The following is a 25,208-nucleotide window of genomic DNA, read 5'->3' as shown; positions in this document are numbered from 1 at the left end:
TGAATCGTCCATGTGGAGCACACTGGCTTTGCCTGTATTATCTGTAAACCGTCAGTTTATCTACTATACGTGCTTTCTTTTATTAGTTTTCTTTTTCATTAAAGTGAATATTCATTACTGCACGAGGCATTCGGAGTAAAATCCCTTTTTTCCTTAAGACACTACATAAATCCAGGATTGCATTTACTATGGCATTGATCAAATTAAATGCCACTTACTAACCAGTACAGAAGAAAGTAAACATGTTACATTGCATGAGCGTTTTAGGGAATTAACCTGAATTGCCAGTAGAGGTCTCTGCTGCTCTATGTAAATATCTTTTAAAGGCAAAGCAAAGCAAACAACAAAACAAAAAACAAAACATAACTCCCCCTGCCCAAAAAAAAAAAAAAATTTTCAAAGAAATTTACTGGCTCCATTGTAGTGTGGTCACAAAGGGTACATTAGAAGAGGAAAATGTATTTCGAGCTTATGCCATATTTTGGGGGTAAGTGGCTAGGTCTGTTAAGGAATGCACCTCTATGGAAGCAAATCTGGCTATATTTCATGGCGGGACTTGAAGTTAGACTCATAGAGGGAATAGCCTTAGGCGGTCCAGCAGGGATTGAGTACAGCACGGCAATAGGAAAGAAGAGTGGAGAACGAATAATATTGAATTAGCCAGAGTCAGGTACAGAAATGCCAGGTGCCAGGTTTGTGTTTAGGTTGGTACAAAAGTAAAGTGCTTTCAACGTTGAAAGTAAGAGCAAAAACTGCAATTACTTTTGCACCAATCAAATATATCTCCTATTATCACACTGGGATACTGCAGCAGTAATTCTGTTTCAAGGATTAGCAATGTGAAAAATGCCGGGTGACAGTACTAAACATATTGGGTTATCAAGAGGCATTAATGCACAGATTACTCATATAAGAAAAAATCAGTGGCTTAAATATTGCTTTTGTTCTATAAAGATCAGAACATTGTTACAGAAAGAAAAGCAGGCACACAGTTGTTAGAACCAGGTGTGAAGATCAAAGCAGCCCTGGTAAGTAATAGTAGTAACCAGAAGCTGAACCACCTGAATAACTTTATTTCCTTACATTGTCTCTTATGGAAATAAGATTAAATTCAGAGCATGTGCAAAGTCTGAATCTGCAGAGGTGAATTGATATACAGGATTAGGTACCTAGGCAGATGTATTAGCCCATTTTCACACTGCTGTAAAGAACTACCCGAGAATGGGTAACTTACGAAGAAAAAAGGTTTAATTGACTCACAGTTCAGCATTGCTAGGAAGGCCTCAGAAAACTTCCAATCACTGTGGAAGCCAAAGGGGAAGCAAGGACCTTGTTCCCATAGTGGCAGGAGAGAGAGGGAGAGAGAAAGGAAGGGAGGGAGGAAGAGCAGGAGAGGGAGGAAGGGAGGGGGGGGGGGGAAGTGCCACCCTTTAAAACCATCAGCTGTCCTGAGAACTCATTCACTGTCATAAGAACAGCATGGGGGAAATGGCCCCCATGATCCAATTACCTCCCACCACGTATCTCCCTCAACACATGGGGATTACAGTTTGAGATGAGATTTGAGTGGGGACACAGAGCCACACCATATCAGCAGACCACTATAGGCCAAGTTTAAATCTGGGTTTAGTGAGTTTTTTTATTATTATTTTTCTTTGTTCTTACCTGTTAATTGGAATAATCTACCAAATACTTGCTAGTGATTACAACACGTGAAAAGGAGGGAGAGGAAGTAGCACTGGCAAAGAGAAAAGATGAACTAAGATGCAGACTCAACCAAGCTTTGGGTGACTCAGTGGAGCATTCTGGAAAGAGCAGCGTCCACTGGAGTTGCCCTACCACAGGCCAAGACGACTAAAACAGCTGGAGCTTTATCCTTCTCCCCAACTTCCTCTATTCAGTCACCACAAATAGACTGCCCAGAAAAGCCATGACCATAGGAAGACTTTAAGACAGAAAAACTGAAAGATTCTTCCAAGAGCATCATTATTGTAAGAAGAAAACAGAGGAGAAGACTGCAGGGGATCAGATCACTGAACTGCACTCATAGGAGGACATTGAAGACTTTAGTGAAAGCAATTATTCTAGATCGATGGAGCCCAAAATCAGAATACAGCAAGTTGTCTAAATAAAATGGAGATCTGGGAAAGAAGAGATAGGTTAACATCAGGATGCAGTCCTGTTGCCACCAAGGACTTGTTAGAGTGTGTGGGTATTTTCTGTTTCTCAACGGGCCAGCCAACGTTTCCAAGTGTTCTAATGAAACAATTAATAATCAATGGATCAATTCTTTTAGAGTTGTTTTGTTTTAACTGGTGGAGTGGGGAAGTGGGTATCTTTGAAGAATGAACGAGCAGGCAGCAGAAGTGATCTGTGTGGTTACTAACTGTATGAAGCCTCAGCTAACCTCCAAACTCAAGCAAAGTCCTTAAATCTTATGTCTTTTTTTTTTTTTTTTCCTGTCTCCACGGTCTCCACGCAGCTTGAGCCACTTTCTTTGGGAGTCACCTCCAATGATTTAGAAATGGAAGTCTGTTTTCAGCCTTAGTAAAAGTGGTGAGAGACTGTTGATCTCTCCATCCGAGACATAATGCCCAAGCAGACTAAAGATGTTCCCAGCATTATACTCTGGAGCCTTGATTTCATTTCCTTATAGATGCGTTACGGGGTTAGGCTCTTGGTAGTATAAAATACTCCAGGGTGTACTATGTATCAGGTAGTAGAATATAATAGAAAGATCCCAGTGATGACTCTGAGATGTTCATTCTAGCCGTAAATTCATTCTAGCCTTAAATGATCATTATGTAGCCCCGAGACTGTGGTGAATGACTATGGTGAAGTCATTTAATCTCTTGGGGGGTCTTAGTTTCCTCATCTGTAACATGATTGGGTTGAAACAGTTCTGTAATATGACGTTCAACTCTGAGACTCTAATTAAGCTCTTGAATGTGAACTGTATTTCATGTCCTTGAGAGTTAGACAGGCTTTTCTGAGCCTTTGAAATTTAACCTCCACATCAACATTGTTTATGTGCACACACATTATTTTAAATCTCAAGTAACCAACTTAAAAGTAAACTTTGTGAACTTATCACATTTATGTGATAAAAGTTTACTTGTATTTCCACTTTTAGAAACTTTGACTAAATTCATGATCGCTTCATCCACAAGATGTCACTGTCGGCCATAATTTATGTTTAATCAACTTGCTTCCTTTTCCCCTAGGGCTTTTATGACAAGCATGTGCTACGTAAACAGAGTTAAGCACACAGAGATCCAAACCTTTGAGATCATTTCTGTGTTAAGTGAAAGTCAATGTCTAATGAGCAGATTTCAAAAGTAAATATGCCTGTCACGGTAGTCCTTAAAAAATGCTTTTAACATTAGCCATTCATTTTAAATATGAAAATGTTTCTAATATGTAATTTTATAAAATAATCATAAGAATCCTATAAAACGAAGAAGAATATTTAAGGGCTAAATTTTTTTGTCACAAAAATATTATCTTGGAGGGAAATTAGAGTGTTTGGTATGTCTTGTGATTGGTTTAAAAGGACAAGACAAAAAGCTTTGGTTAAATGCAAGTGTACCTTTCTGCAAGACCCGGTATCATCTGGGGTATAGAAATGGCACCAGGCATTTCTATTTATTTGTATAAGATGGAGGGCGCTGCAGTCTTGGCCCTTGTTGCAGAACTTTATGCAACACCTGTGCCTGTGTTTACAGGGCCCTTCTCGTCATTTATGCCTCATTAACCACACCAGAACTAAATTGCACCTTCTCTTCTGGTTTAGGAACCTGAATGACAGTGGTGAAACGTCACTGGAATCATTCAGGTCACTGGGTACCGCAAAATGAAACCTGTGAACGTTGAGCTTAGTCACTGATATAATAAAGTGTTTCATTGTGTGACAATTTTATCCCTGAAGCATTTCCTTGACATAGAGTTTGAGAATACTGTCAAAAAAAGGATCTTACAATTGCCTTAGATAAACTCAAATCACAATTATCAATATCATCTGACTGCTAGAATAATGGCTTAACACATTAATCTCTATGATTTCTAACTACTGTGATCAGATTCTATAAAGTATTTTCTAATACTATGTGGAGAATTGGCAACCCAAGCATGGCAATCAAGGGAAAAATCTATGTTCTCCAACAAAAATGTAGTATTTTGGGAGGACACTGGATGTCAGGCTTCACTCTAAAACTGTTGAATTAGTTCAGTCACATTTATCATCCAATATTTCCTTCAATTTGGAGTTCCTGTAGGTAAGGTATTTTCATATTCTTATTATCTTTTCTATGCCTATTAGTTTCATCTGAGCCTAATTATATTTTTCAATGAATATGTAAATTTAAAAAGAACACAGATTTTGGTTTTTTGTTTGATATGCCCTCATACTTTCTTTGAGATGATTCTTCTATTAGTGTTAAGATTTTGGGCACGGTGTCTCACGTCTGTAATTTTGGCTCACACAGTGGCTCACATCTCCCCAGCACTATAGGAGGCCAAGGTGGGAGGATTGCTTGAGGCCAGGAGTTCGAGCCTGCAATGATTTGTGAATGCACCTCTGCACTCCAGCCTGAGCAACAGAGTGAGACCCTGTCTCTAAATTTTTAAAATATACATATATATATATACACACACACATATATGTATATTTTATAACATTTAAGATTGAGGTCAAGAGACAATATGCAACATTCGTCAAGTTACTCAGCTAAGAAGTGGTAGGGCATGTATGGTGCCACATTAGAGAGAGAGTAAAATTAACAAATCACCTCTTCACACTGTACAAGTGAAATTTGTTGTTTGGCTTACTGCTGATCTCAACAATAGCGTCACCAAAAAGATGAATGAATTTCTCCATTGTTTCAAGTCCTCTCTGCTGTTCACACTCTTGGCCTCACAGATTATGTCCGGTACTTTGTCTTGGCTGAATGCTAGGAAATATGGCAGAAGCAATGAACTAGGTAAGTACAAGAGAACCTGGGTTCAAATACATGCCCTACCACCTCTTAGCTGAGTAACTTGATGAATGTTGCTTATTGTCTCTTGACCTCAATCTTAAATGTTATAAAGTTAAAATAATATCGACTCATCTCAGAAGTTTCATGAAGACGGTGTTTTATTACCTCTAGTTGATAGCCGGCATAATGAAGTTGGGTTAAATTTCTAGGAACAACCATTTCAGTCTTCCCAACAATTTCAGATTCCCAAATCCAGCCTGGAGAAGCTGTACCCACTGAACCACTAAAAGTGGCTTTTACCAACAGGATGTTTTTGCTCCTCAACAGGGGACAAGGTGGAACTGCATGAGCAGCTGGAAGGAATTCATTTGCTAGACCCAACTCACTCAACCAGATGGAAAGCTGGGCATTAGCATAGTGCCCTGGAGCATGTGTTGGGCATGCGGTTTGTTGCCTCATTGGCCCCAAGTCTTCCTCCTACGTGCTTCTGCACGTACTGGCTTCATTGTTTCATTGTTCTACCCCACGGGCAATCAGAACATCTTTAGTCAAAGTGCTGCCAGGCTAACAGAAGGCAGCAATGTTTTGTATCTGGCTTTTACCAAGCGTCCATCTTTAGTACTGAGTAGGACTTGCACGGAGTCAGTGGATGCATGCTTGTGTTTATCCCAGCCTTTAGCGTCAGTCTGGACACAGGTAATATCAGTGGAAAATAGTGGCATCTCTTGCTCACATATACTCAAAGAACTTGGACAGCAACAAACACCAACTTCTGCATTTCTTTAAGTTCCCAAAACTCTTTGGCATGGATCTTTCAGACTTTTTTTTTTTTTTTGAGATGGAATTTCACTCTTGTCTCCCAGGCTAGAGTACGATGACACGATCTCAGCTCACTTCAACCTCTGCCTCCTGGGTTCAAGCGATTATCCTGCCTCAGCCTCCTGAGTAGCTGGGATTACAGGCACCTGCCACCGTGCCCGGCTAGTTTTTGTATTTTTAGTAGAGACAGAGTTTCACCTGTCTCTACTAAAGTCATGAACTCCTGACCTTAGGCAATCCACCCTCCTTGGCCTCCCAAACTGCTGGGATTACAGGTGTGAGCTGCCGCGCCCAGGCTGATCTTTCAAACCTTATGTCATCATCTCATTATCTGAACTTGCTTCAGACATTAGATCAAAATGAATCTTGTGCTACTGCATGGATGACATGGACAGACGGAACTTTTGGGAAATCATCAGCTGACCAAATCTCACCAATGGATTGTGGGTAAAAGTAGGTACAGAGGGACATTTTCCATGTTACTGGATTTTCTTGGCTTGAAGCACTGAAGGCCCCTCTGTACAGTAAACTTGACTTCTCTTTAGTACTATAGCTTCTCTGGTCCTTCTGATCTCTGCTTACCTAATAGATGTCACTCACCTCTACATCTTGGCTCTGCTACTGCTTACTCAGGTGTGTCCAGTAGGGAGGACATTGAGGCTACTGATGAATTTGCAGGGTACATAAAGAGCTTAATGGGTGGCTTAAAATATGGCTGTAACTCAAGTCATCGTGAAAAGGGATGGAGATGTATTTTGTAAACACTGCTGTGCATCAATAATAGTCAATCCAAAAGATATACGGCAAAAAATCGACTTAGGAGACCATGAGTGAGCATGTTATTTGTGAGCAATAATTAACCCTGTGTGGAATCTAAATATAACTTTGCAATATGAGAATATTATAACTTCTTTAGTAGATTGTAGCCAAATACTGAGTTGAAGAAATATATTTTAATTGTTAAAGATCACTGTTAGGGACAGTATTTTCTCTCTTACTTGTATCAAATTATGTTAACATGTAATTTATGGCTTGCCTGGGATTAATGCAATAATTTGGATTCACAGTACTAATTTTCATTCATCACAATTCACTTCTTCAGTTGTTGGGCTAACAATCCACAAACTAAAAATAATAATAATAATAATAATAATAATAATAGAAGAAGAAGAAAAAAACTGTGTGAGGCTGCAGTATCAGGTATCAGAGAAAGAATCTTTTTCCCCCATTATAACTGTTCAAGGCAATGTTTACTCATCTGCTTGGAGGATTGGTCTCTAGGAGCCCCTTGTTTTATTCTTTCCTATGTCTGTTTAAAAGTGACAGATTCTACCTATGGTATTTTTTATTTGTTTGATGAACGAAAGAAAAACCATTGAATTAATTTGCTTGGATAAAAGAGCCCAGGGGTATAATAGGCAAATGTTTCATGTTATTCAGAACTCAAAACAAAAGCTTAATTTTCAGAAATGTTTGAGTCTTTATAAAAAGAAAGAATAGAATTATATATAGACACGCATAAATACATATGTATCTGATTTGCTCAATAGATACATTTAAACTCAGACATAAATAATTATCTAGAAATTATCTGATATGTATTATCACTTAAATACAAATCAATTTTCCTTTAAAATAACAACATTACACTTTGGGTTTGTGATAAGTGGTCGTTAACCTCCTTGCTTACCTCTAGTCCCCAACTCGGGGTAGTTTTTATAATGTCACACAGAGATCAAAAATCAAGTTTTTACTTTTAATTTTCCATGATTATTATTAGTATTATTTTTGGTTGACAGGAGATTTTACTCGTATAAGGATTGCAGGAGCCAGCCCTTTAACAGTTAGAGATGAAATGAGAATCAACTTTGGCCAATAAACAGTGAACGGTGACTCAAGGCATCGGGTTAGAATTAAATTCAGGGTACTGTAAAATAGTAACCTCATTGAGGATCAAAGTCATGCTTTTTTATCCAGCGCTTCTTTGTGACAAACACATTATGTCAGCTCCACTAGCTCATTTGTCTGCGGCAGTTCCACTTTATCAGGCTGGAGTAAAAAGAATTGATGTGTCTGGATAGATAAAGTAAATGGAAACTCAGGACTCATTCCAATATGCTGTACTTTGATATATTTTGCAAACCTGAGAGCAGCTGGTGTAACACTAGTTACTGTTTGTATTTAAATATTGTACATTAGAAGACCTTTGAAAAGGTGTTTTATATGTTTCTCTTTTTTTTTTTTATTTGTTAGCACCTATTGGTTTTCAATTGTTCTTTTTTCTTTTCTTATTCATAAATATTTTCAGAGCCTGCTCTTTCAAAAACTTTTGTCTCATTTCCAAGTCAGACAAAGCAAATTAAGATACTTTACAAAGTGCTAATTGAAAATATAATTTTAAATTAGAGTGGTTATTTGCCTTTGCCTTATGTCTTCATTCTTTGTAGAATTAAACTGGGGCTTTTTTGATTTGGTAAGATTTATTTTCCACAATTTTCTATTTTCAAACTTTTGTCCTTTCTGGTTATTCAACATAACAAAGGTATCTTCTTGAATGTTAGATCAAGTCAATATGAATGTATTTTTATTTTAAATTATATTTTGAATAAAATAAATGATCTATATCAAAATAAAAATCTTTAACATGTTTTCATATGTAGATTAATAGAACAAAACAGCTACCAAAATTACAAATAATAGAACCATAATATATCTCAAATTATTAGACCAGAACAAGTTTTAACATGTAGATACTGACACTAAAATTACTGATGTTTTTATAGGTTTAGGTTGCAGACAGCCTTTAGATAATTGTTCCAGGGGAGTAGAAGAAAAAAAATCACTTTTGAATGATAAGAATGAATTCATGAAAATTACACTCATACTTTGTCCTTTCTTTCCTTTAAAACTTCTTTACATACCCAAATGAATTATTGAGAACATTACTTAGAACACCGAAACCCAAAATGTTGCTGTTTATTTGCATACTACTTGAATTAATGTATTTTTTCTTCTGTTTGGATTTGTCTCAATAAATGCTCTTTCATTCTGCACTCTTACACATAGTTGAAAATTTTGATTTCAAATTTAGGGCAAGAGTATAATCATAAAACCTTTCAATACAGTTGAACTGGTACCAGATATTATGCATATTAAATACATGAGTAGAGAGAGGTGGGGGAAGGAAGCCATTGCGATAGGGAGGTGTCAGGGTGAACGGCTAAAATGACCCACAGATCTTCCTTTTACCAATACATTTAGGAGGAACTCAATCAGCTACTGATGAGTCTCCTGATTATGGGCTTTCTCAAGCTGCCTTTAGGAAGAACAGGAAGACAAGATGGTCGGCTCTTATCCCTGAAGAGGAACTTGATCCTGATGGAAACATCCTAATGGAAAATGTGGGTTGGGATGGGAGCCCGTGATGAAGTGGCAGCTTGGCCTTGCCACAAGTCATTCCAGTGACATGCATCACAGTGCCTTCCAGCTCCAAATTTTCAGAAATAGTTTTGCATATGGAAAAATATGTGGTGACATAAAATGATAACAAAGGCTCTACATTTCTATTGACTCTTCAACCACATGTCAATTAGGGCCAATGTTTAGAACACACTGGACCTTTTGAAAGCGTCAATGAGAAAGGAAGGTGCATTCCCTCGCTCTCCTTGCAAAATATACATAGCTACACATTCAATTTCTATTGGGAATGTAATCAGCAGAATATTTTAATAAAAAAGTGAAAACAGGCAGAAAATGGTTTCATATATATATAACATATATATATGTAGAAAGTGTACTTTATTATCAGCCATTTCAATTACTATGGACTCTAAAGGTTATGAGTTTAATTAAATAAAGATGTTTTAAAAATAAAGAAATGTACACATTCAGCGTTTTAAAAACTATACTTCTAAAAACTCTTATTTATAGAACTGTCCCTTAACATGCAGGATATATAATAAGCACTTCGCATAGGCTGGCAATGGCGAAATATGTATTAGCCCTAAGTAGCTAATACATATGTATCTATACATTCTTACTCTCAAACGAAATGATAAAGACTCTTAATTGTAGCAACCAAAAGATCTTTCTTTGTTTGAAGATTGATTGAAGAGAATCCTGACTCTTATATTTCTGTTTATATGAAAAGTAACAGTGAAAAAAGAGAAGCAGAAGAAAAAAATGCATTCAAAACACTATAATGATCATGAGGGTCTCACCTTGCAGTTAAAAAAAAAAAACTCCAGCAAAGTTGAGCTTATTAAGGGACAAAATGGAAAAATTGGTAAGTAATGGAGGTAAAGACGATTGAGAGCCAAAAGAAAGGGAAAGGGCAGAACAAGGGAGAGGTGTTATTTAGGATATGTGCAGTGTAGACACCACGTAGCTCTGCTTTTAGCAGCTCAAAATGTCATGTTCATTGTGTTCAAAATGCCATATATGCCGTAGAGTTTGTGCAGTGACATTTTCTAGGTTATATCAGCAGGGAAGAATAGTGTCGTGGGCCCTCCAAGGTGTGATCCTATGGAATGCAGGTGCACAAGTTCAGTAATGTCACTGAAACCCTATCCCAAGCAATGAATGTCAGCCAGTCTGTCCTCCGAATACCTCACTTGATACAGTGGAGGTGCAATGGGAAACCCTCCCTGTTTACTGAATGTCCTACTCTGTGATTGGCCAGAGCCATTTCCTTTGCAATATAAGCAGGTTAAGTAATTCTGCATTTGCTAATCAGATCATGGATAACCAGATGGCCCAAAGAGTGCAGAACTTGTTTCAAGCTTACTCAGCATGAAAACCACTGAAGTGGGTGACTTCAAGTTATACTAGGGTGACTTCAAGTTATAGTAGGGTGACTTCATGTTATTGTATGAAATTCCTACACTGAGAGTCCTGAGCATGGAGTCCTGGTCTGAACCCTTCCCGAGTTGCTGAGTGACTTTGGGCATGTCATTTAATCTCTAGGAGTCTCAGTTTCCTTACCTGTAAGATGAGAATGATGGGCTCATCTTGACGGTTGGTTTTGGTTCTAAAGTTCTATGAGAATTTAAAAAAGGGACACCTAAATGTATATTCTCATGGAGCCTGATTTCTACCAAAAACACCATTGAGAATTCCAAAATCTGCTACTGTTGATGAGAAATAATGAGTGATTTATCTGCCCCTTTGGGTTTCAAGGTTTCTGACAACACTTTGAAATGGAAATCCCCAGAGAGAGTTTGTAACAGATGATCTTTGGTACCTTCTCTGTGGCATAAATTTTGCATACTTTGTCATATTTAAATTTTATATGAGCTCAAAAGGAGATAAAAGTTGGCCTGATTTTTTCAGATGACAGGTCTGAAACTCAGAGAACTGCAAAGCTAATTCATGCCATAACTTGAACAGTTTTCCGGATGCAAGCCCATGTGATTTCTACTAAAACCACAGCTGCTGAGAAGGGAAGAAAGACATTTGTTGAGTGACGACAATGTGTCAGGCATAAAGCTGTATCATTTAATGCTCATTCTGAATGTTAGACAGATTATCTCCTCAGTATCAGAGAGGTTAAATCAGAGGTTGGCTAACTACAGCTGGGTGGCGAAATTCAGCCAACCACCTGTTTTTGCAAATAAAGTTTTATTGGCCCTCAGCCATCCTCATTCATTTACATATTGTCTCTGACTGCTTTCACTATGTAGCAGTGGAGTTGAGTATTTGAGACAAGACAGTGCAGACCCCAAAACCTAAAGTATTTACTTAATCTGGACTTGTACTGAAAAGCTGTTCAATCATGGGTGAAATGAATCCTTTGGAGACAGAAGACATCGTTTCCATTGGAATAAAAAGCACGAATTTGGTAGCCTTAATTCCAACCTAAAAATGCTCAGAAGAGGAATAACAACTGATTAATTTTTTTAAAGTACAACGAAATAATGTATAATCATTAAATTATATCACTGATTTTCTTTTATTTTTATTTTTAATTGAAAGTAAAAATTGTATATATTTATGGTGTACCACATGTTCTAACAGATACATACATTGTGGAATGGCTAAATCAAGCAATGTAACATATACTTTACCTGGCATAAGTGTTATTTGTTTGTGATGAGAATGTTTAAAATCTAATCTCTTAGCAATTTTCAAGTATACAATATATTTTTGTTAGCTATAGTCACCATGTTGTACAATAGATCTCTTGAACTTCTTCCTCCTGTCTAACTATAACATTGTACCCTTTGACTCACATTTCTCCAGTCTCCCTGCCTCTCTCCCTACAGACCCTGGTAACTATCATTTTACTCTCTGCTTCAGTGAATTCAACTTTCTTTTTTTTTTTTTTTGAGACAGAGTCTTGCTCTGTCACCCAGACTGGATCTTGGCTCACTGCAACCTCCACCTGCCGGGTTCAAGCAATTCTTCTACCTCAGCCTCCTGAGTAGCTGGGACTACAGGTGCACACCATCCTGCCTGGCTAATTTCTTATAATTTTGGTAAAGACGGGGTTTCACCATATTGGCCAGGCTGGTCTTGAACTCTTGACCTCGTGATTGCCCACCTCAGCCTCACAAGGTGCTGGGATTACAGGCATGAGCCACTGTGCCCGACCGAGTTCAACTTTCTAAAATTCCACAGATAAGTGAGATGATACAATATTTGTCCTTGTGTGTCTGGCTTTTTCATTTAACGTATTATCTTCTAGGTTCATTCATGTTACAAATGATAGAATTTCTTTCTTTTTAAGGATAAATAGTATTCCATTATATATGTGCATACCACATTTTCTTTCTCTGTTTATTCACTGATGGACATTTAGGTCGATTCAGTATCTTGTCTGTTCTGAATAATGCTGCGATGAATGTGGAAATGCAGATATCTCTTTGACATACATAAAACCGCTGATTTCCTTGGATAGCTCAAAAACTGAAGACGATTCAAAAAATGAGTTCTGAAAATATTTTGAGCAGGCCAGGAGTGGTGGCTCACACCTATCCCAACACTTTGGGAGGCCGAGGCAGGTGGATCACAAGGTCAGCAATTCAAGACCAGCCTGACCAGCATGGTGAAACCCTGTCTCTACTAAAAATACAAAACAAAACAAAACAAAATAGCTGGGAGTGGTGGTGGATGCCTGTAATCCCAGTTTCTTGGGAGGCTGAGGCAGGAGAATCGCTTGAAATCGGAAAGCGGAGGTTGCAGTGAGCCGAGATTGCTGCCACTGCACTCTAGCCTGGGCAATAAGAGCAAAACTCCATCTCAAAAAAAAAATACATATATATATATATACACATACACACACATATATATAGAGAGAGAGCACTCAATGGCATCATTATTGAAATAACTGAGTCAGTTACTTATTTTTTAATGTTTACTGTAAGTATATATTTTTATTATTTAGTTATTATAATAAAATAAATATGTTTACTTCAAAGGAAAATTTACATTTATTTGTATCATGTTTGGTAGTTTATACTTGCTCCATCCAAGTTTATGAGGTTTGTTTCATCTTCATGTGGGACTCTGAGGCCCAGCTGTTACGAGATCTTCTATAATATTTCTAAACATTCAGCTCTCAAAGCCAGCTTAGTAACCGCTAGCAATTTTGTGGCACACACCATGTCGTGGGCACTGTTCCCAGGGACTTGCAGAGAATTCCTTCATTTATCCCTTACTATCACCTTTGTATCGTTAGTTACTATTGTCATTCCCATTTCAATGATCAGCAGACTGAGCACAGAGAAGTTAACAAGCAGGTCACTCCATCAGCAGTGGCGTGGTGGGACCCGAACCCAGGCATTTCTGGTTCAGAGACTGTTTCCTTGGTCATCATGTAATGTCCATTTCTGCAACTGTCCTGATTTCCTTATTTCATACCACTGTCCTGTTTGCAAGGTGACTAGGACAAACAGATTTACTATTCCCTGATCAACAGAAGGTCCAGGTGATGTTACCTGTACCCTAGCCAGAAAGTTGCATCTCTAGGACTGGAGCCAAAGCCATCTTTATTTTTTCCCTAAAAACACATTCTTATTCCATTAAGCCACTGCTGGACTTCCTTCTCGGAGATAATAAAACAAGTACCTTCTTCTTGAGATGATAATGCTTTATAAATTGTTAACACTTTTTCAAATAATTCCATTTTATTGTGTGCTAACTAGGGAATAAATACCTAACTCATAGAAGTAACTCTCTAATAGAGTTACAGTGGTAACCATGTTGCACTGGTGGGGGGCAAAGTTTTTGGTTTAAGAGAGTTTAGGACCCCTCAAGTCAACATATGTGGTTCTGTGGATTTCCTAGTGCAAATTAGAAAATAGCTATAGATACATCTGCTAGCATCACCTCAAGCAGCTTCAGAATTTGTGGAGTCATCTGTTTAGTATCCTGAGAGGGTACTGACATCCATCAGCTCAAGTGAGTCCCCAGGTTGTATGAGCCGGTAATTAACTGAGGGAGTATACAAAGTTACTGAAGAACTGAATTGCTTAAAGGCACCAGTGGTGAATACAAGCTGACATCTACAGAAGCTGTCTGTGACTAATCAAAGGACTTTATCAGCGGCTTGCTATCACAATTTAGCAACATAGGCACTGCATTAAGACCTAAATGATGTAATAATTATGTCCAGCAATGAAATATAAGGGTAAGTAGCTGTATTGTGAAAGAGAAGGAGAAATCTCATTTCTTTTACACCATGAACTAACTTTATAAATAGACATCATTCATATCAAGCCCCAGGTAGATTCAGAAAAAATAAGAGTATGGTTAAAGCAATTTTTCTTTTTGGCCAAAACCGACTAAAAAGTCAAGAATGGAATATAAATGGAAGAGCCTTGTTTGGCCGTGCATAGATTTTTGACCTGTATTTGAAACCCAGTTTGGCAAATTCCAGCCAATTCTAAATGGCCTGAATAATCAGTCATTGATGTTGACAAAGGTGTCTATGATGAGAGGCTAGAAGGGCAACCAATGTAGACGGTGCCATAAAACCTTTTGAGGGTAACAAATGGGGAAAAAAATAGACCATCCCAAGATACTGATGCTGTCTGGCCTCCTTTTTCATTGAGGAAAGAAAAGCCAAATTTATGCCCAGTTTCAAGTAAAAAAATATGTTTCTGGTTTTGGAAAGAGAGTGTTGGGTTTGGTCACATATGAAAAACAGTCAAGGAGGAAATCATCTGCAGGAGCTATTTTGAAGAATGTCAGTTACACTGTGGCTTCCATTACCACTGCACACCAGAAAGAGATCTTTGCCAAGTCATTGACCTCCATAGACCATAACACTAGGATCCTGACCTTTTAGAAGAAAGATAATTATTCTCCTAAACGACCATCAATTATCAATGCCTGCATAAGGGATATATTTCAAATTATTCTGTTTGTAAACATGAAGATTATATCTTGACTCAACATACACCTTCACACATAAAAATGTTTTATAAAACAAGACTTATACCTTTGTTGAGCAGCGTAGTTTGATATTGTTCATTTCATTTCATTTTATTCTAATATATTGTCTTTCATTGCAAAACCTAGTTTTTACCTACACAATTGATTTAGCCGCTCTGTTGATTCTCAATCATAGTTTGAAAAACAGCAGACCAAGGCATCTCTTCTCAAGTCTTTGAATGCATTTTCAGATATAGAAATTGAATGATGCAAATACGAATGCAAAAGGCGAAGTTTGCCTTTAAAAAATAATCATTTAGTTGAGATTCCTTGAAGTACCAAATTCCATTTTCATCACCTCCCTCTGAAAAGGTATTTTTAAATGAGCTATATGCAATGATTTCGTTATGTAAATAAATAGTGGTCTAGAAAACATTGCACCATTTCTAGTGTTCTAGAAAATATTGCGCCATTAAGGAATTACAAATACCAGAGGAACTTCCTGAATATTTAGATCCTGAAAAATGGTGGTTTTTTTTCAAAAATATCAGATTTGTCATAGGAGGAGTATAGGATTCAAATAAATAAAAGAGAGAGACACAGAGACAGAGACAGAGAGAGAGACTTAAGGGACCTCATACATTATCCTCGAGGTTTTATCCCAAGCACAGTATTATGAGGAGCCAGCAAAACGATTTGACCACAGTAAATTTTCAACCATTAAGCATGCATTCACTCATTCATTCATTCAACAAAGTTTTTTTTAATGCATAATCCTGTTAGCAATGTTTAAGGCACTGAGACCATCATTGCTAACAAGACAGACAAGGTTTCTGCCCCTCAACACTTAGACATTTATGCATGGGTGTCTAATAAGTAATATGACTAAATGAATTAATAAATCGTGGACCTCTTTAGAACAGTTTCCTTTGGTTTTGGATTTAGACCAACCTAGATCCAAAGCGTCTCTCACATGCTATTTGGAAAATCAACATGCATATGATTTACTGAGACATATTTGTCACTCATTAAGTAGGAATCCCCTTCATATTCTAAGAGGGCAAGAAATGCTCTGTTAGCTGTTCTGGACGTATAAATTGTAACAATTTGATTGTTAGCGTTGTAAACTAAAAAGATAAGTGTAGTTAGAATACTAATTTACATAAATGAGATGATGGGAACTTTACTGAATCAATGAAAAAGAAATTAGGTTTTAAATTTTTTCATGTAAATTTCTAAATACATTCTTTCCACATTTGTAATTTTTAATCATTAACATTAATTTAGGCTAATCAGATTTAAAATTAATTTAATTAAGTTGCATAATTTATTATTGATTGATGATTGACCTCCTGACAATACAAATATATTTGAGGTATTTAATGCTTAGTTAAATATATAGCATATAATTATTGAAATATTTTAACGAGGACAATGTGCTACTCTTCCATAGTTTTACTTCTGTAATACTTACAAAATATTGATGGATAATGCCTTCAGTTTTACTCTAATATTGGCAAAGGAATGCACTTGATTTTTTTTCTCACAAACACCTCTGCCTTGGTTGAAAGAAGCAGTAACACTTTGAAGAAGAGACCTTCCCTTCAGTGATTTGGTTGTGTGGTCAAAGTAGGAGAAACTCTCAATTGTCCATCAAAATACACTCTCCTTTCTTTGGGGGTATGTGGTTTTTGCATTTTCTTTCTTTTTTCTTTTTTAAAGTGGTGGGGGGGTTGGAGGGGAGCTACACTTTTTCTTTCTTTCTTTCTTTCTTTTGCCTTTTTGTGAAGGATAAGGTCTTGCTGTATTGCCCAGGCAAGTCTCGGATTCCTGGACTCAAGCTATTCTCCCACCTCTGCCTCCCTACGAGCTGGGATTACCGATGTGAGCCACCACACCTGGTGGTTTTTGCATTTTCTATCCTAACTTGCAGTTAAGTGTAGTTATGTGATTGAGTTATTGACGACAAAATTTGAAGGCAAAGGACTTGTACCATTTCCAGCCCAGGGCTTTAGGAAAAGCTGTACCTTCCACCAGCTGAAATCTATACCCTACAGCAAGCCAGACTGACCTGGTGGACAACAGCAATGGACCACTGAATTATGGAGCAAAACATGTCACGTCCCCTAGGTTCAATTCAATATATTTTTATAGTAGCTACTGTAAGTCAGGGACTGTCCAGAAGCTCAGAATACATCAACACATTAAACAGATGCAGATTCTTCCTTTACTTTTGTTCTGATGGGAAAATACAGAGAGTAAATAGGACAATCAGTGAGTAAATTACAACATCTGTTATACAAATGAAAGTGCTATGAGAAGAATTAAGTAAGTGTTTTGGGAAGGAGAAGCATCAGTGGAACTGGGGTGCCTCCCCAGGAAAGACATCACTTCAGCAAAGTCTCTTTGAACCAATCAGAATAGACACCGGACACTAAAAAACAAATGTGTGCTCCTGGCTGGAGATCAGCCCTACACGTTTTGTGAACTCCCTATGCTTTTTCTTGCTGATGTCCATGCCTTTCTCTTTGTCTAGGACTTTATCCTTCTGACTCCACATATCTAACCCCAACTTCCCCTACTTTGACATTCTTCAAAACAGGTGCTGCAGGTGATTTCTTCCTTGACTTTTTTTTTTTTTTTTTTTTGTATGTGACCAAACCCCACGCTCTCTTTCCAAAACCAGAAATATATTTGTTACTTGAAACTGGGCATTAATTTGACTTTTCTTTCCTCAATGAAAAAAGAGGCCAGGCAGCATTAATATCTAGGTGTGGTCTATTTTTTCCCATTTCTTACCTCGAAAGGTTTTATGGCACCTTAGCTTAAATGCAAGTGCTTTGGAGAATTGGCCTGTGCACCTTAACTGAAATGCAAGTAGTTTCTTGGAGCATTGGCCTATGGCTTCATAGCACTGCCTCCCAAACCAGGCTGAGTTTCCTTTTACATACAGATGTGGCTGCCTAAATTTCTCCTAGATAATACTTAGAATGACTAGCTCAACGTCATTCTTTTCTGATAGACTGTAAGCTTCTTGAAGGCAGGTGCTATTTCTTCCTTGTTCACTGATTATCTGTTTTATCTTTAATGTGGAGAACTGAATAGACCAGACAAGAATGCTCAACAAACACTTCTCAAATCAATGAATGAGTGACTAAGCAATGATGTCCCATTATCAGAGAGGAAATATTCCACTATGTTGACACGTGATTTGTAAGAAACTCAGCTTATTTTTGCTTACATAAAGGCAACAAAGATACTTAAGTTGAAACAGCGTTTAACAACTATCTGTTATTTGTGAGCATTGTGTGACATGTTGAGAAAAATACAATGATGAATAAGATATAAATCCTCTTTACAGAAACACTGATTTGTGTATTTTTGAGCTTTTCTGGCACTTGGGCTTGACTTAATCAAGAATGTATATACACTAAAATATGTGTATTTCAAAATTTATACCAGTACACACCTCATAAAATTAAAAATAAAAATATTTCAATGGATATTTAGAGTTTATTATCTCAAGTTTTAAGAATCAATATATCCCAGTCAAGCTTCAGTAACTTCGATTGAATTTTCCAGTTGTATTTGGTTTTCAGATATCCATCTTGTTAACACAAACTGAAAATGGCTTACTTTTAATACTACCATAGATATGCAGGTAACAGAGAATAAGGTAGCCTAATATGATAGAATAAAGCACAGAGCAAAACCTAAATGGCCTCCTAGAAAAATCTTTACTTCTCTGATGTTATTTTTCATATCTGCACAATTATTAGGTGTGATTGGATGTGCCTCGAGGCCTCCCAAGAGCCTCCTTTCCAATGAACCTTAGTGCTCAGTGTGCAGAGAGCTTGAATGCATAGTAATTATTGCAGCAGGCTCTAGAATTTTGACCCAAAGCTAGGCTATACATTGGAGAATGCACTGTGTTGTATTTCAACTGGAAATCCAGGCTCCTGATGTGTGAGAAAGACAAATTTACAAACTAGAATCAGAACATTTCCGTGTCTTCTAGAAAGCTAGATGAAACCAAGATTCTATTTGTAATTAAATTCAGCGTCTCCTTTAGCTACAGATTTATGTACATATATTACTGAATTAGTTCATTTCCTCATTTTAGAGAACCTTTGCTCACGCTTAATACTTAGGCCTCCTCATTTTTAATTACCATTCCCACAATGCTGGTCACAAACCTCAAAAGAAGAATGAATTAAAATTAGATGCCCCAAACAGTGTTTTTATTTTTAGCCTGAAAGACACTTGAACCCCTAACACTGTAAAGTGTAAGGAAAATTGCTCCTCATTCAGAGTTTTGTTTTGTTGTGAGTAAGGTTTGGGATTTGTGTTTGCTCATTCTCTCCACAGCCTCTCCCCCAGGTGTTTTGTCTTGTTTTGTTTCATCCTGCATCTGTTTTGCAGTTTATTGCTCTGGCGATAAATTTTAATTTATATTTATTTTTATTTCGGGGTATTTGTTCTATTTGTGCTCACTGACTTACAGGCCAGGATGGTGATTGTTATACAGTAGTTTACTTTTAAAAGAAATAGGGCTGCCCAAGCAGCTAATACGGGAAGATGTATCACCAGCCTGAATAATTGTGACAACCATAGACCGTATCAGGGCCTGTTTGTTTGCACAATACCCTCCTGCATTAAGAAAGCCGTCCCAGCTGTCTTGGGCTCCGGAGTCACCCATTTCATCGCTTGACACTGCGGCAGATGTTATGGATTGATAACAGACTTCACTTCATTCACTCCACATCTAAGATTACCTCTGGAAAAAAGAAAAAAAACTAGTACATTATAACCCTCCCAGCCATTTGTTAAAAAAAAAAAAAGCAGCAATTTATTTCCCTTTTTAGCATTAAATGGTGTGTGTGTGTTTTGCCCTTCTTTGAATGCACATACTATTTAAAAATAGCCATTTAACACATTCATTGCATGGCTTTCTGTAGGAAAGAAAATCAGTGAAAGACAAGAATGTAATGATTTAATTGAATTAGGACCAGATCAGATTTTAGGGTGATGACTCATATTCCCATTATATCCAAAAGATGTTGTTTGCCTTTAATGATAGAGAGATGCACTGTATCCATAAATTTGTCAGAAATAAGGGCTTCTTCGTTTCTGAAGAACTGGAAAAGAAGAGCTCAGTCTGGGATTTAAGAGAAGGTACACAATCTGTATTAAGTTGAACAGATTTCTTAGCTAAACAGCAGATTCTCCTCTTTACTTTTGGAAATTCAAGGATCCCTATAAATGTAACATAAATAGGATTGACCATTGCTTAAATATCATGCAATGAAACAGTCTGAAAAGTGGGCATACGAATAGATTTTATGCAAAAACGTGGATAAAATGAAAAAAAAATGTACAATGGGCCTGGTTCTTACATGTGAAATGCTTTGTTTACAAATAGCATAGTTTTGTTGTTCAGGTTGTAGAATAGCATGAGATTTGAAGTGCATTTCAAAATTAAGTGTCGCGAGGGAAGGTATATAGATCAATAGCACCCCATTTAATCTCAAGTCAAATAGATGCAGAAGCTTCACGCTTGCCTTCTACATTCAGGCATTTCCGCCATTTTTTATATCTCTTTCTAACTTAAATCCAGCCCCTCAGGGACAACTGTTCAGTCTGTGAATACAGCATGTATGCAGGCACCTTCACCCAGAGGCAAGGTCACCAAAGCTGGCAGCAATGTTCAGAGTGTCGGGTCCAGGGTAGAAAGAAAGGGGGGTGGAGAATAAACAATATGTGACAAGATCAGTTTTATTCGAATGATGAATTACTTTCCTTTACAGGTGTGTAATGTCTTAAAGTTCACAGCATTCTTCTGCATCGATGATGTCATTTTTATTTGCATCCTTCCTCGTGCTAGAATGGTCCACACAGGAAAGACAGTCTTCCCTAGTTTACAATGAGGTAATTGAGTATCAGAGAAATAAGCAGACCAACTACCAGTTTTAAACGAGGTTTTTAAATGCCTTATCAAGCCTTTCTTCTACTCTGTGTTATGGACTCCAAATGAGAGTGACAGACTTCATTTGGACAAAACTGTGTTCACCCCATTTTCCATTCTACGAAGTCTGGTTCAAGAAGCAAAGGAATGGTTGCTCTCATAGCTCTGTCTTTCTTTTCCTTTTCCTCCCTTTTCTCACAGAGGCCCAGAGAAAAGCGTTGTCCCAGCAGTAGTTCATAGGCCAGGGCAGAAGGCAGAAAGAAGGGATACCCACAAATTCAGTTGGGGATTACAATGACATCCATGCACCACCTCAATCTAAGCCAAAATCAGTGGTGGCAACTGAGTTCTGAATATAAAGCATTACAACATTAACTAGAGGAGATTATGGCCCTAGAGTCTGAAAATGTGTGGGAAAAATGAGTTATTTATTTATCTTATTTACGTTGAGTTTTGGATGCTAGTTTAGTACCTTGTGTGGATGGGTCTGGGAGAGACATTATTGTGGTTATGCTGATCATTGTAGCTCCAGATCATCAAAACAGCCAACTCGTTTTAAATCTAGAACTGCAAGCTGGGCATGGGATTACACCTGTAATCCCAGCTACTTGGGATGTTGAGGTAGAAGGATGGCTTGAGGCCAGGAGTCCAAGTCCAGCCTGGGCAACATACCAAGACTCCATCTCTTAAAAGAATTCCAGAAATACACAGCCCAGCACTTTGGGGAGTATTGCAAGATCCAAGTACCCCTATCAAGAAGAGTTGATCCCTGATGGGGAAATCCAGCAGGTAAGTGTATCTCCAGAGGAGACAGTGGTCACAGCCTTGATTACAGTAGGCACTGATGTCTGAGGAGGAAGAAAGTAGGAAATCGAAAGACTGGGGCAACAAATGGTTCTCTTAAGAACAGCATAGGTGAATACAAGGGACTGGATTCTTCCCAGTTGCCACACGGAAAGAACTAGAAAGAACCCCACAGAATATCAGGTCTTCCATCAAGCCCAGTTAGGCTTTGCACAGTTTTCAGGTTCAGTGAGGGACTGTCAGGCCAGATGGGAAAATAGAGTCGTTCAAGAAAGATCCACCATTGTGGTCAATACGGGAAAATGGTGACTTGTAAGGACATTGCCAGGATTAGCCCTGTTTCAGGGAACCAGATTTACTAGGACCCACAGGTGGTGGGAATAGGCATTGCTATGTGCTCCCTGTTGTGATAAGGCTACCCTAGAAATTCAGAAAGGTTGAAAAGGAAAGTGGCAGGGATCAAACTGCTCGGTCCTCTGCAAACATAAACGGAGTTCTTTGGGCCAGTCACAGTGGCTCACGCCTATAATCTCAGCACTTTTGGAGGCCAAGGTTGGGGGATCACAAGGTCAGGAGTTCAAGACCAGTCTGGCCAAGATGGTGAAACCCCGTCTCCACTAAGAATACAAAAATGATTAGCCAGGCATGGTGGCGGGGGCCTGTAATCCCAGCTACTTGGGAGGCTGAGGCAGAGAATTGCTTGAACCTGGGAGGCGGAGGTTGCAGTGAGCCAAGATTGTGCCACTGCACTCCAGCCTGGGTGACAGAGAGAGACTCCATCTAGGAAAAAAAAAAAAAAAAAGAGTTCTTTGTTTCTGCGTCACAAGCCAAAAAATACTTATTTCCATATTTCATCACTTGTATACCACTTATACTTCCACATTTTAACATCTTTGAAATCAGGGCCCATCTTAGTGATGTCTCACAGTTTAATTGACAGTAATTTTTCATGCTTAGTAATACCATATAATGGTGCTTCTTGCAATAAAAGGTGTCTGACATTTGATCAAGTGTCAGACATCTGCTATGATGTAAATAATCAAACCAAACCAAACCAACTAAAACCAAACAAAAACAACTTGAATGAGATATCTGCATCAAGTGAAAAAGAATCTAAAATTTCTATGACAGTGGGACCAAAAGAAGGACTCTAGGAAACCCTGAGATGAAGATAAAACATTTTTTTAAAAAAAAGGATTTTGCTGAGAGAGTAATACATAATTTGATTAAAATGAATTTTTACAAATAGTTTATCAATTTGTAATTTTTTAAGATCAGCACTAGTAAAGAGCATGTTTTATTTTAATTTCAATTAATAGAGCAAAGAAAGGATGCAGATTGGAGCATGAGATCAGACTACAGGCCTAGAGTGCTGGATGTTTGTGGGAGAACTTTCTCACTCCATTAAATCATAAAGATGGGAGAATACTCAAGAGACCCCATGAGATGCAATCTGTTTGAACATACGCTGGGAGATTTCAATCATAGACGGGAATCCCACAATGAAAGCTTTTCTTTTTAAAAATCCAGTTTAGATTGCATTTGCCAATTTACAAAATTATGTGTGTTCTTGAAAAGTCTTATGCTACATTGATAAAATATTTTTGAGAATGTGAGATTTAATAAGCCCTGGGAAAACCACTTTTATGAAATGAGCAAATGTTCTCTGTTATCTAGCCTATAAATTAGAAATGTCAGGTTAATATACACCTATGCTTAATATAGTAATGGTCATGATGATATAAAACCACCAATTAGCTCTAGCTCTGTGATTAGTCTTGTACATAACATAGTCAAAGATAAAACACTCTTGACCTTAAGGAGCTTGCATTATAAGTCAGAGATAAAATATAAAGAGAGTTTGTATTCATAGGAGGCCAGATCTGGAAAGGCCTGGAGATGGGAGTGAAAATGCCTTCTGAGTTGGCATGAGAGGAAGGCCATAGTATTATTTAGTAATATTTTCCTTTGTGTCATGAAAACAGACTGTCATTAGCCTTCCCAACTAAGCTCTCAGGTTTTGCGTGATCTTCCTAGGAACACTGATCTTTTCAACCAGCCTTTTGGCGAATCACCCTGGGCAGCAAGAGGGCTTCCCTCTGTGGGATTTGATGGCTACCTACAGAATCTCTGGTGTCCTTAGGTAAAGGCCTCATGTGTCCAGTAGTTGTGTTCTGTCCTGGGGGTGGTTCTAGGATCATCTTAATCTCCACGGAGCTACAGAAAAACTAGAGTGGTAAACTGACCTCTACCTTTAAAATAAAAATAAAAACAAAAAAGCAGAAGGCACAGCCTTGATCTAGGGGAAACTGGGAACTTCATTCCAACAGCAGAAGTGTTTCACCAGGAAGTGCTTCATCAGCCTACAGAGAACAGAACTGTTCACTTTCTACCCCTTCCTGGAAACACAAGCAACCTGATGTCTGCGGATGGTGGAGGAGCAGGAAACAGTGAATAGACAAAGGAAAACAGCACTATACGCAAGGGTCTCTGTCACCCGGGGCAGCTGGTAGATCCCACTGAAGGAGAATGAATTGAAGAGTCTGATACTTCTGACCAAGAAAACCAGAAATGAGACAGCTCAAGTGGATAGACTTAGATCACATGCAAAACCAAAACCAAAGCCAAAACCTCTTGGAAAGGTAAAAAGAAATTAAAAAATTTAAAAGTGTAATAGAGGAACTGATACAAGATCATAGTCAAGTTGGTGGCCTACAAGAGAAAGTAAAATAAATCCTCACAACACAAGGCAAAAACACAGAGAGACAAAAGCGATGGAAATCACTGGGGGAGAGAGAAGCAGCATGGAGAAGAACCATGAAGAATAAGGCAGGAGAAAGAGGAGTGTGAGAAAAGGAAAGTGAACTCAGCATCTGGGGGATCATTGGGTAGTTTTGCTGGTTCTTATTGCTTTAGTAAGGCTTTTTTGGGTGCTGTTTGTTTTGTTTTGCTTTAGAATGGGTAATGTCAGTGTGTCACGAACCAAGGTTATAATTAAGCCACTTATCTGCAGTTCAAGTCCCAGACCCCCAAATTTTTACGTAAGGATTGGAATAGGTTATATTAGCTAACATAAATAAAGAGACTCATGCAGTGGCAGAAAATTAAAAGTCCGGTGGCAGAATGTATGCCCGAAAGCATCAAGCAGGACCAAGACAATCATCACATATAATAATCACTACCACTCACCATGACCACAAAGTCACTAAATGGCACAAACTTTTAAGTATCAAACAACATAAAGCAAACTAGATATGGAAATCATCTTG

General features: G+C 37.9%; 1 long non-coding RNA gene across 5 annotated transcripts in view; it reads left to right on the top strand.

The window, feature by feature from the left end:
* LOC102138819 (uncharacterized) overlaps window positions 1–25,208 on the top strand; it is a 996,710-nt gene that overhangs the window by 593,756 nt on the left and 377,746 nt on the right. The window lies entirely within an intron of this gene.

This window comes from Macaca fascicularis, chromosome 9 (genome assembly GCF_037993035.2).
Source record: "Macaca fascicularis isolate 582-1 chromosome 9, T2T-MFA8v1.1".
In the NCBI taxonomy this organism is placed as follows: domain Eukaryota; kingdom Metazoa; phylum Chordata; class Mammalia; order Primates; family Cercopithecidae; genus Macaca; species Macaca fascicularis.
The sequence above is the reverse complement of the archived record's forward strand: the minus strand, read 5'-3'. Positions and strand labels throughout refer to the sequence as shown.